This window comes from Calidris pugnax, unplaced genomic scaffold (assembly GCF_001431845.1).
Source record: "Calidris pugnax isolate Ruff unplaced genomic scaffold, ASM143184v1 scaffold273, whole genome shotgun sequence".
In the NCBI taxonomy this organism is placed as follows: Eukaryota; Metazoa; Chordata; class Aves; order Charadriiformes; family Scolopacidae; genus Calidris; species Calidris pugnax.
Window position 1 is genome coordinate 14,719,333 of NW_015094508.1, and position 12,252 is coordinate 14,731,584.

At 36.9% G+C, this 12,252-nt stretch overlaps 1 protein-coding gene across 3 annotated transcripts in view; it reads right to left on the reverse strand.

The window, feature by feature from the left end:
- GHR (growth hormone receptor) overlaps positions 1-4,248 on the reverse strand; it is a 166,241-nt gene extending 161,993 nt beyond the window's left edge. For 2 of the 3 annotated variants that reach the window (XM_014965066.1, XM_014965063.1), the window contains exon 1: positions 4,119-4,248. The gene's annotated coding sequence lies outside the window, so the exon portion shown is untranslated. The remainder of the gene's footprint in view (positions 1-4,118) is intronic. The other variant, XM_014965064.1, reaches the window with a different exon arrangement.
- Between the last annotated feature and the right edge of the window lie 8,004 nt (positions 4,249-12,252).

A 12,252-nucleotide genomic window follows, 5' to 3' on the forward strand; every position in this document is an offset into this window, starting at 1 on the left:
TTTAAGAGATGATAATTTCCTCTAAAATTAAGAAATGCTAATCTATTTAAATTAGGTTGACTAATACATGTTATTTCTATGAAAACCTAACCAACAATACTGCAAGTGCCTTTGTCTGACACTCATCAAATGCATATTATTGTAACCTAAAACATGAAATTTGTGATAAAAGCCTTCTATTTATGCAGAAGACTAGTACTACATCTTTGATATATCCTGCCACAGTTACACTATTTTCTTGAACTCTGCAAGCACTTAGAAATGCTCTTGTCCAAAAATGACACGAACATCCATTTTTCTCTTCAATCTATTCCACTCTTTTCTCTAATTCTCCCACTATATTTTTCCTGGATTATTTCTTATCTCTTGATTTGTTGCAATTAGAGTCACAGACTAACATATCCTTTGGGTCCACCTCATCAGTCTTTTTTTCTTAATTCCTTGTTCTTAGTAATGCAATAAAAATCTAGTTTAAATTAGCAGAAGAGAAGAGATAATTACACAGACACCAATGGCAATAGAGTGCAGAAAAACTGAGAGCATTCATTTGTTCTGGCGTTGCATATGCAGACACAGAAAAGAGGATGGCATCAGATACCGAAATATGACAGCCCAGATTTAGGCAGAAAAATGGTTTAGTAACCAGTGACATGAAAATACCATTTCTTCCTCATTGAAAGGTAATATATTCCATTTCTACATTACCTTCCTACCCCAAAATGGAAGAAAATGTTCAATTTTGATTTAGAATCATGAGTTCATACATTTCTAATATTACTGATATCCATTCGCATTCCATTGCAAACATTCATTCTTTAATTATATCTCAATCTTAATATTAAACATGTCAAATATGATTAAAGAGCTTTACAAAGCACTAAAGGGAAGAATGAACACTATGGCCTTTCCATTTATCTGGTACTCCTGGTTCAGAAGTAATGATTTTGAATAGCAATAATAACAAAGATTATTCAGGGGTTTTTTTTAAAATATTTAATAGGGCAAATAGGAAACTCCTGACTTTTTCAGTAGTTGCTGACATGACTTTGGATCAATCACTTCCTCTGGGTCTTCCCTTCCTCTGCTTATAGTAAAAGGCAGTGTATATTTAGGGCAGTGACAGCCTTCTCATCTGGGTTTTTATGTTCGCAATGCTTCTCTGTCACCTTGGATGCCAGTGGGCACTAAGGATGAACCTTACAGTTTGGGATGTCTGAGCTTTCTGAAACCAGCCACTACAGAACAGTCAGAACTGGAAACTTACTACAGACCAGTTTTTCTAACTGCTGCTAAGAGCAGCTGAAGGAGCACAAACAAGGACATCCAATATTTTAGCAATTTTAATTAGAAATACAGTAATGTCACCTCTTTATGACAAGTATGATATCAGCTTGCTGAACACCACAAGTTGTCTTCTAAAAGTACAGCATTATTTAGGCTTGTAGTTGAAATGAACTGAAATTTATCATTTTAATGCAAGCTATTTTGCTTTGGAAACAAATAACCTACTTACTATTTCTAGTTTATGAGGCAATAACTAAATCAAACATAGATGTTTGAACTTTCTTTCTAGCTGCTCAATAATCTGATTATTGCTTCACAAACTAACCTGAATATTATTATCTGATATAACCACCTTGTTGTTCAAGTAGTTAGTAAGCTCTGGGAAAATTCTCAATATCCTTTCCAAAAGTCAGCTGAAGAATACTATGTTGTAACGTGAGTATTCATAGCTGCATGTTTCTTAGATTCTGCCATACTGAAAGCATAGTCCAATTGCTAAGATTTGTGACAAAATTTTAAGGCCAGATTCCTAAAGCCTAGTAAAATGCAGACTAAGGGCTTTCAGGAGTCATACAAACTGCAGTGTTGGGATTACACAAACTATAGAGATTTGTTTTCACCAGTTTAGCCCCATTGTAGATAAGAGTGTAAGCAAGGACAATATATATCACTAAAGTCAGAGTTAATCAGGATAGAATTTATGAAGTTTTCAAACAATTTGGTGATTACAGAGGCATGACAATGATCCTACATAGTTTTTAGTCTAACTGTGTAATGTGTAAAAGCTCCCACAGGGTTAACTCTTGTTTTTATGGTAGATGTCTTTCAAAGATATTTGATTATATAACCAGAGGAACCATAAATAAAGGTAAAATTAAAGCTCTGACAGAATGTAGCTCTTCAAGAAAGAGTAATCCCAAATATTTCAACTTTTCAAAAAAAATGAAAAATAGCAAGCTCTGAGATAAACATGACCTAAACAGCATCCCGCCAAAAACAGTTTCAACTCTTACAGACTCTGGCTGTTGTTTATAGCTATAGATAAGTTCTTTTAATAATTTTTACAGTGAATTAATAAAAGCAAGACTTGATATATTAATGAAAATGAGATTAATTCAATAAACCATTTTGATTAGAAAATGAAACATGGAGAATAATTTGAAGTTGCTGCAAATGAAATGTCTGATTTCAACATGCCTAAAACATCCTTTTAGATTTTTTTAATTTGAAATTATATTATAAGTTTACAAACTGACTCACATTTATTTGAAAAGGAAAACAAACATAGAATGTTTTGTAAAAAGAGCTAAGTAGACAGGAGAGTGAACAAAAGTTTGTGGAGACAAATTTTGAATCATTTGATGTTGATTCAAAATGAAAATTTTGTGTTTTCTTTTATTTGTAAGAATCGGAAAATATTCTTTTCCAGCTTCACCCAAATAAAATCTCTCTTCTCCCTTTTCACCTCCCCAAATTATCTTTTGCACATGGAAAGAAACACAAATAGATTGAATAAGTCAGATTCTAAATGTGAAATGAATCAGTTGTCAAAATGGGAAATTTGGGTCTAAAAAGAAATGCATTTGAAATATTAGATTGAATAGCCACACCACAAGACTTTAATGAAATCCAGCCACTGCTGTTTTCAGTGTGCAGACAGACTACAGCTTCTGTATACCTAAAATGAACTGTAAATACTCGATGAGTGGTTAAAAATGACTGCATATACAGTAGCACAGCCAGGGTTTTTATACAGAGCAGTAGGTTTGACTGAGCCAAGAAATATCATTCCCAAACATACCTCATGTTTCAGCATTGACCGTTCCTGGAAGTACTGGAATTACCTGATGTCAATCACATCACACCCGTGCAACCCCACCGTGAACCGCAGCACAGCCAGCCAGATTCCCAGTGTGTTACTGGGATAGCTCAAGATTAGCTAAATCTTAGAACTAACACTGACAGGATCTCCACAAACTGATTCAGAGAAAATCTTTTTAACATGGTCTGATTAGCAAGTAAAATGCTACATTTATTCCCTCAGTTGTAACATCATCACACCATCTGTTTAACCACCTTTGGCTCTGTGTAAAGTGGATGCAATTATGAGATAACTAAGAGGTTGCCTGTGCTGTTTACCTAGCAGGCTAATGCTATTTAAATGGTATATATTTCATTCAGTTTTCTTTTCCAAGTAACAACACTCATACCACATCACATTTATATTTGCATTTTTTGCTGCTGATCCTAGTGTAAACCGTTATGCACAAACATAAATCTAAAATTATTTTCCCCAAAGGAAACTTTCAGTGAAGGGGAAAAAAATTCTAAAAATTATACGTAATTTTTCTAGGCATATCACAGAATTGTCATGAAATAAACAATTTAAAGGCCTGCTTTTTCAGCTTCCTGTATTGTTTTGAAAACAGTGTATTTTGATCTACAGAGATAGTTTGTCTTCTGTAGATTTGTTAAAACTTCCTCCCTCTGACCTCTTTCTCTCCTCTCACCATCTGCAGTGCAGAAGAGAAAGAGCACGTAGGAATTGGAGAAGGGAGATACAGAGGCAGTCCCCATGTGTGTGGGAGCCTCAGCCCAAACAGCAAGTCAGACTGGACATGGTGGGTTTAGTTGGCCAAACTGCAGGGAGCACAGTCCCTCCTGTCTCCCTGGCCAAGCCCTCAAGACGAGGAAGAAAGAACTCTGAGGGGTCCCTTGCCCTAGAAATGACAGTTTCTAATTTCTCGTGCTTTCCTCTGCAGCCTCCAGGGCTGACCACCGTTAAGGTCCAGTTTTTGTAGCTTGAGCCTGCATCCAAATCTCCATCCTCCTACCTTGACTGTGCTGGGCAAGACCGATGGCGTGTCTCCAGCAGCAGCTGCAGAGACGAGCGTCCGTCCCGCGCCTGCTCGGGGCCTGACAGATGGAAGCTGGCTCCCGTTCAGAGGCTGTACGGCAGTGCTGGAGCGCCGTTGGACCTGCAGTTAAAGTCTCAAAAGGGATAAAGTATTTCACCTTGGGCTTGGTGGCATGTTTACAGGAGTTCAAGGGTTCCTGACCAGAGCCGGTCTGTGTCTGCCTGACCGGAGAGGGAGTGATAGAGATATGTTCTGTCGGCATCCACCTATGTCAACATACCCTCCGCATGGCCTTGGAGGGGTGATCGGTTACATGGTGTGACATGAGGCAATTATTTCACCTAAGGGACCCCTTTCTTTGATTGCTTCTCTTTTGTTTTGAGGAGTTAGAAAAATAAGTGCTTTCTCTCCCAGGATTTATAAATCCTGTCAGCTTTGCAGTCAGTGTTTGAGTACTCTCTGGATGACATCAGGATTCTATCTCTTGTGAGCGGAGGTGTTGTCAATGCAAAGACACCGGCCCAGAGGCCCAGTCCAAAAATGTGTTATTTGGGACGGGCTCTCAGTAGAAAGAAACTGTTTTTGTTAGTTTTCCGCTCCAGATAAAGCCTTCAGTGGTCTGTTGAGATAGAAATGTTGTCCTGCTAAGTTTAACATTTCTACACCCTTGAGAAATCTGAGATGCTGAGATTTGGTTAGAGAAGTAAATGGTTTGTTGGAACCAACATGGACGGGGATCTCTGGTTCCAGGGACACCTACTGGCCTTATGGCTAATGTATGTCAGTTGCCACTACGCTACCTTCAAGTGTTATTGGCTTTGTCACTTTAACACAAATATGTCTTTTGCAGAGGCTAAACTATTCTACCTTAAATGCTTGTTCACACACTGGAAAAATCCTTCTGAAGTAAATGGTATGCATGTATATTAAGCATTTTTTCTGACAAGGGAAGGCTCATTCTTTGACCAAAACCCAGTCACTTTATAATTACACTCCCCTATCACAAAACGTTAATATTTGGAAAGTAGTAAGATTATGTATCTTGTTAACACTTGGATCAGAAAGGAAAAAAAGAAAAGCAGAAGTGATGTCCCTCAAAAGCAAAGTACGTCATGCATGAAAATTTCCAGAAGATGGGTTTTCTCAAGATTTCTGACTATGCAGGGGGAAGAGGTTCAGGTAATGCAAACTTCCACAAAATCACCTCTGTGAGTGACAGAGAAGAATTTGATCCTGATCCAAGTTGCTGTCAGAATAGTGTTAATTCACACACACAGATTTTGTCTTTTGGTTAATGAATAAAGAATTATAAGGTTATAAAAATGGTGCATAGAATATCAGGGTACTAGTAGAATCTTTTATATTCCCTGTTCCTGGCTTTTTCTGTCTTCGTTATTTGACTAAATTAATTCCTCTCTGGATGCTGAAATTTTAAAAGTCTACCTGGTTTCAGAAATAGGTTGAATAGGGTTGTAACATATCTTAAATGACATATATTGAACATGGGAAAAAAGTATTTTTCTTCCTTCAAGTGGTGGATTATACATATACATGTTCAACACTGTGGGTCCATCACAGGACTGTTACTGGGAGACATCCCAGGGATTGAAAGCCAGCCTTCCCGACAGGACAGGCATTCTACCTTTACAACAAAGAGAAGTATTTTGAAGCAAGTTTTGGTTTTGGTTTAATGAACGCTATCACAGCTGAACTATATGCAGATTTTTCAAAACAAAACAATCCAGTCATTCATGTTTTCAACATACAACAAGCATTTTTCAAAAGAGGAAAAACCTGAAGCGCAACCATTCATTGAAAATATTCTCCACTGATATTTATTGCTCCATTACGGCATGGCCTTCACTGAACATTACTGGGCTGTTGCTAAGAAACACTGATATATGATACCCAATTATATTACTGACATTGAATTTTTACTCCTTATCATGTTAAAGCTTGCTTGAAAACAGCTGCAATTACTCTGAATGGAAGGAAAGCCAGCAGCCTCTATTCAATACCTTTTGTGTTTTAGTTACAGACTAAAGTCCATATCTTTTTATTACATGCTTGTAACAGTTCTACAGTATTTCAAAGGTATAATACTGAGATTATTGATGATCTGCACCTGCATCTCCTACACAGCCATCTCGATGATAAACCAAATGTTCTCTTTGATTTTTACCTAACGTATGCTAAACTACAGGAAGATCGGTCTTGGGGTTTTTCTATTTTCCATCTTAATGTGACATCCCATTTTGACCTGCAGGTAATAAAATAAAAAGCACTCAAACCCACAGCTAGTGTTTTCAAGGCACTTCATATTTCACTTGTCATCTATGCAATTGACCAGTTGAAAGCTGGAAATGAAAGGATGTTTTTTAATATGTATTTTTAGGTCCCTTGTTGTTTTGTATGGTTAAAGAATATTTTTCTTCTAATAGAGCCAATCATCCAATAGTTGATTTATGTCAAATACGCACAACTTCTTCTAGGGAAAGTGTATCCTCATTTATACAAACATGACTGTTCAATTGTATTATTTTTTTTAATAAAACAACAGAGCCCAGAATCCCCATAGCCAAGATTGGGATCTCAACACAGCCAATACTCCAGGAATACACAGGTGGAAAGAGCAGTACTTCCCTGTAGGGTTTACACCTCAAAACAGACAAATGGCAAAACAAATAACACTAGATTCATAATTTTGTAAAAGAACTTATGATCTAATCCGTCTTTGCATGTATGACCTTAAAGCAACTTGCCTATCACTTCTGTACCATCCCATTTGCAGAAATGGAGATAGAATTTTGGGATAGAAATTCAAGTAAAATACCAAAAACTTATAATCAGAATAGTTTAAAAAAAACCCAAAACCAAATGCAGGCTCTCAGAGAGAGCCTATTAGGATATCAAGATACAGTATCTACAAGGCTTTTAGAATTTGCAAAGCCATCTATGTCATACATTGCATACTGAAATACACAGAGGGTGAAAGTTACCACATTGCTGTATTGATAAAAGTGAAATTATTTTGCAGGACATAAAAAAATCTGAAACATGTGCACATATAAAAAACAAAAAAAGAGATCAATACAGTAAATGGAAACACACGTTAGCTGGCCAAAAAAAGAAAAAACCAGAAGGATAGTTGGCATGTGAAGAAAGATGCAAGGATTGCAGAGGACTAGCTCACATTGCACTTGGCAGAACTACAAAGACCAAGAGGAGGACGCAGCTCCACCCACTCACTGAGTCTGTGGGAGGAAAAGGGACCACCTCACAGTGTAAGGCAGATGGATGATCAGGATGAAAACTACCGGTAGAGTAATACGAAATGGTATCTTGCTATAAACATGCCTGAAGAAAGGTCATGGAAACTGGAACAGAAACAAGTAAAACTCCCTTTACAGTGACAATCGTAACCTTACTTAAAACCACATATAAACAACAAATAGTAAAAGATGAACAACTATGACCCCCATGAAGAGGATTAAAACCAAACGGAAGAGCTCCAAGATATCTTCTGAGGACTAGGGAAACAGCCAGCATAGTAGAGAATAAAACGAAAGGAATTTAACCACGCCACCATGACTTCTGGGAAATTCCCCAGAAGTTGACAGTAGGAGAAGGTAAACTCATTGTGTTTGCAATCATAGAGCAAATAAAACCAGAATACTCTAATGAAACAAAAGATGGGTCATTATAAATCCCAAATATCAAATTATTAGATCACACACCCACCCCTTTATGGACAATAACTTATTATGTTACTCTATTTCAATTCCCAAATCTGCCATGATGACCCTTCCCTCCTATGTCTTGAAATCCTGTTTCCCTTTCTTATTCTGCTTCCTATTGCAAATGACCCGGCGTACCATGTTTCCTATCTCCCATTTCTTTGGCCTGAATACTGAAAGGCAGCACAAACTTTTTGGACTTTGTCACGAGCTGAAATATACCCTGCATTCCCCCCAGCCATCTAACTTGCTAATGAGAATACACATGCTTTCTGCTTTGCAACATCATCAGTGAATCCACACGTGTCTTTCGGCAAGGAATTGCTTGTATTGTGATTGGCAGCTATGCAGTGGGCAGGTAAGAGCCTTCTAAAGTTTATTGTATTTGTTTTGCCAAGAAAGTTATAGAAAAAAGCTGTTAAGACAGTCTGGACTGATATACTCCAGTTGCTTTTTGTCCTGTTTATAATGATTTCCCTGACTTTGATTATTCATCATTAAGAGTTTCTTCTAAAGCATAGTATGAAGTCAGTCTTACAGTTATATATAGTTTTTCTTCTTCCTTAGACATAAACGCTACTTTTTTCAAACAACCAATGATATCTTGATTTTGATGTATTTATGAAGACCCCTTACTACTTGGACTTGGGGTTTTGCTTGACATGAAAATAAGTTGAAAGTGAGATTTGAAATATGCATGTTAACATAGAAGCAATACAGCTACAGAGGGATTTTAACATTCTCACAGCTAAATAAGGTTATTACATATTAGCAGCCATAAAACAGATTTGCAAGTGCTCTTGCATCCAGAAAGGAAGATTCTTATCCCAATTTCACTTACCCTTAGAAGTCCTGAATTGGAGCTACCTTTGATCCAATTCAATTGTTGAATCTACATTTCAGTAGATTTGCTTTTAATATACACTAAACTATGTTTCTAGTGAAAGAAAAGAAAACAGGACTTGCAGTTTTGGTCAAAAATACAACCTTGGTAATTTATATCATAGAGTACTATTTAATTGCAATTCCTTCTATATATCTGCTTGTTAATCTTTGTATTTTCTGATGAAATAGAAAGAAGGTATGTTCCTACATTAGCACTGAATAATCTGCCAGAGATACTTTGTAGATTGAAAGACTTGTCATTACTTCTGTAACTGTAATGAAATGCTGTACTGTACCATTTCATTTGGCAAAAAGTAGTTCATTAACTGCATTTCTCGTAAATAAAATTCTTTGGTTTCCTCTTTGCCTGCAAAGAACATTTGCCGGTCGTTTCTCTCTCAGCAATGGAAATGTCACAATTTGTTTTAATAGTCATTGTCACAATTGACCCTAGAGGTTCTGAATGTTTTTCCTGATAGTCTACATTGTTTTCTACTTTCCTAATTTATTCTCGTTAAAAGATGTATATGGATTTAATTGTTAACCTTCCTTGGGATGTAATCCAGAAACCCTTTAAGCCAATGGCAAAATTGTGATTAACTTGAATAAATTTTACCCTTGTTCTTTACAGCTTTGAGACATGCATAGGCAGCTGTTATGGTGCCAGATGTTCCTACCTGATTACAAGGAGAGAGAAGAAAAGCCTCAAAATTGGTTAGATTTTGCACCCTGGATTTCCCTTGCAGAATGTGCCAATGCTCAGTATTTCAGAAACTTGGGCTACCTACAGATAGGCTTCAATAAATATTGTTTTGGGATTTTATGTTTTGAGAGTACTGAATGTTTATATATGAAATTACATTCTTAGTTCTTCTTGAGTTCATAACAAACAAAACAGAAACACAAAAGAGAAACACACGCAAATCTCTCACCCCCAAATCAGTATTTGTATTCTACTCATCTCAGGTTTCTGAAATCTACAAAAATGACTAAAAGCCAGAAAATAAACATGAAGAAAGGTCTCCACAGATCAAAAATTAGGAATCCTTGGTCTTAAACACTAAGTATTTCTCAACCTAGCAAGAATACAACAATTAAAAAAGAATGAAAAAAGCCAGCTGGCAGTAAATGATATAAATCTTGTTTAAGCAAAAAATAATGTAGAGAAAAGTATCAGCAAGGTATTTGGTATTCTCAAACAGAGAGGAACAGATGTTGAGAGACCACCACAGTAATTTCAACAAGGTTTACTTTTGCTCCAAAAAACATAACTCTGGAGGCAGCACAATCAGAGGACACTGTTTGTCTTAGTCAACGTCTCAGCCAAACTTCCTAGAGTTTTATTCAGAAATGACTGGAATTGCCTTATTTTCTTCTGTTCATTGGCTTAAGACTTTCCCCCAAATGAATCCTAGATATGATTCTTGAGAGAGAGGTTTCTGCGCCTTGTTTTTCCCAAGATCCAGTAATGTGTGCCTGTCAGACTAGGTTCCAGGCCAAGAAAAGGATAAAGAAACACTTTTTTTCCCTTTTCACTTGGCTCAAAAATTGGACCAACATTCAGAAGGCAGGAGATATGGATTTAGCTCCTTGTCTTCCAGGATGGATCCAAACACATGTATTCTACCTCCTGAAAGAAAACCTACGTTATAGGTGCTGTAATGGAAGTCCATTCTGTCTTCCCAGAGCTATTTCACTTTGTGTGGAGTTATTAAATATTCATTGGAAATGATAAAGCATTTCATGATCTAGTGGTTAGAACACTTTCCTGAGACAAGGGAGAGCTGAAGTTCTATTCTTGTTCTAATTAAAAATTCATTATCTATATTAAATGCTCTATGACATACAGACAGGAAAGACTACTCTTGAGCTTCAAGAAAGAAACCGAAACTCTAATTCTATCACTCCTAATCCCTTCAGCTCCAGTATAGCTCAAAGTCCAGAAGCAGAAGTGTCAATGCGGTTTGCTTGCCACCTGGATCAAGAAAGCACCATCAACACCCATTTCTGGGAAAAAAAGAAAAGTTTGCTCCTCATTTAGCAAAAGACTGGGCATAGGAGCAGTGGAGAGCTCAGACTGTGAATTCTTAGTGAATTCAGACTAAAGTGCCTGTGACCCAGAAAGTATAAAACTTAATGAACACTCAGACTTAATGAACATTCAGACTTCATATGGTGACTACTAACCTGGTGTGCTGGTTCTTTTGGATGCTTTTTGTAAGAATCTTAATATTTTTACATGTTGTTTATGGAGACTAAAAGCTAAACACAGAGGTATGGTTCTAAGACTAGTTGTCTGGTCTGCTCTGTGCCGTAATGACTGGATACCTTTCGACTAATAATTGAAAAGTGAGCTGTAAAGTAAAAAACCTTAACATACTATCTAAAAAATTTTCTTTTGGTCATTGGTAGTGAGTTACAGCTGGGAAGGGAAAAAATATTTTAGGAGAATAAAAAAGGTTTTGAAGAAGATATGAAAGCCAGAGATATTGGAGGCAGAATGAAGAAGGAAGACATCTTTGGGAAAATGCTATTTCTCTGTAATTTGGAGGTAGGAAGGAGGAGTTAAAAAAGCAAAACCAAAATTCTTTTATTACTTTTAGTGTTAACTTAGTATTGCGTTGAAGTAGGATCCCTAGCCTGAAAAAATCCCAGGAATCATAGAATCATAGAATCATCTAGGTTGGAAGGAACCTTAAAGGTCATCTAGTCCAAACATCAACCTAACTCTGACAAAAAAATAAATAAGAAATAAGCAATAAAAAAAAAATCACTAAACCATATTCCTGAGGACCATGTAAACCCATCTTTTTAACACCTCCAGGGATGGTGCCTCAACCCTGGGCAGCCTATTCCAAGGCTGGATAACCCTTTCCGTGAAGAAATTTTTCCTAATATCCAATCTAAGCCTCCCCTGGTGCAATTTGAGGCCATTTCCCCTTGTCCTATCTCCTGTGACTTGGGAGATGAGACTGACCCCTGTTTCTCTACACCCTCCCTTCAGGTAGTTATCAACCCTCTAACTCTGATTTTCCTATTTAGTTGGTATTTCACCTTCTATAGGTTGTCTTCTATGCTAAAGAAGGCAGAAATAAATCATGAAGGAGAACACTTTAGAAAGCATTCTTCATCCTAACTTCTGGCCGGCAGAGCACCAAAGGTGCTCTGTCCCACAAGGTGGAAATTTAAATCAAAAGCCCCAAACATTTACAGACAGAAGCAAGTAAACAAAACACAAAACAGGTGAAATAAAGTATAAACAAACATTCAAAATTTTGCATAGGATGTATTTGTTTATCGAAGAAAAGCATGGTAGGAACTCTGCACAAAATGGTTTCTATAGGTCTGTGCAAAAGAAAAAGGCTGAAATACTGCATATGCACATGATTTGCTAATGAAAACAGCACTTGGTTTAGCAGGTGCCAGACCTGCTGATATAGTACGATACAGCCAGGAAGTTACTTAGGGTTGCTAGGATAAAGTGGAAC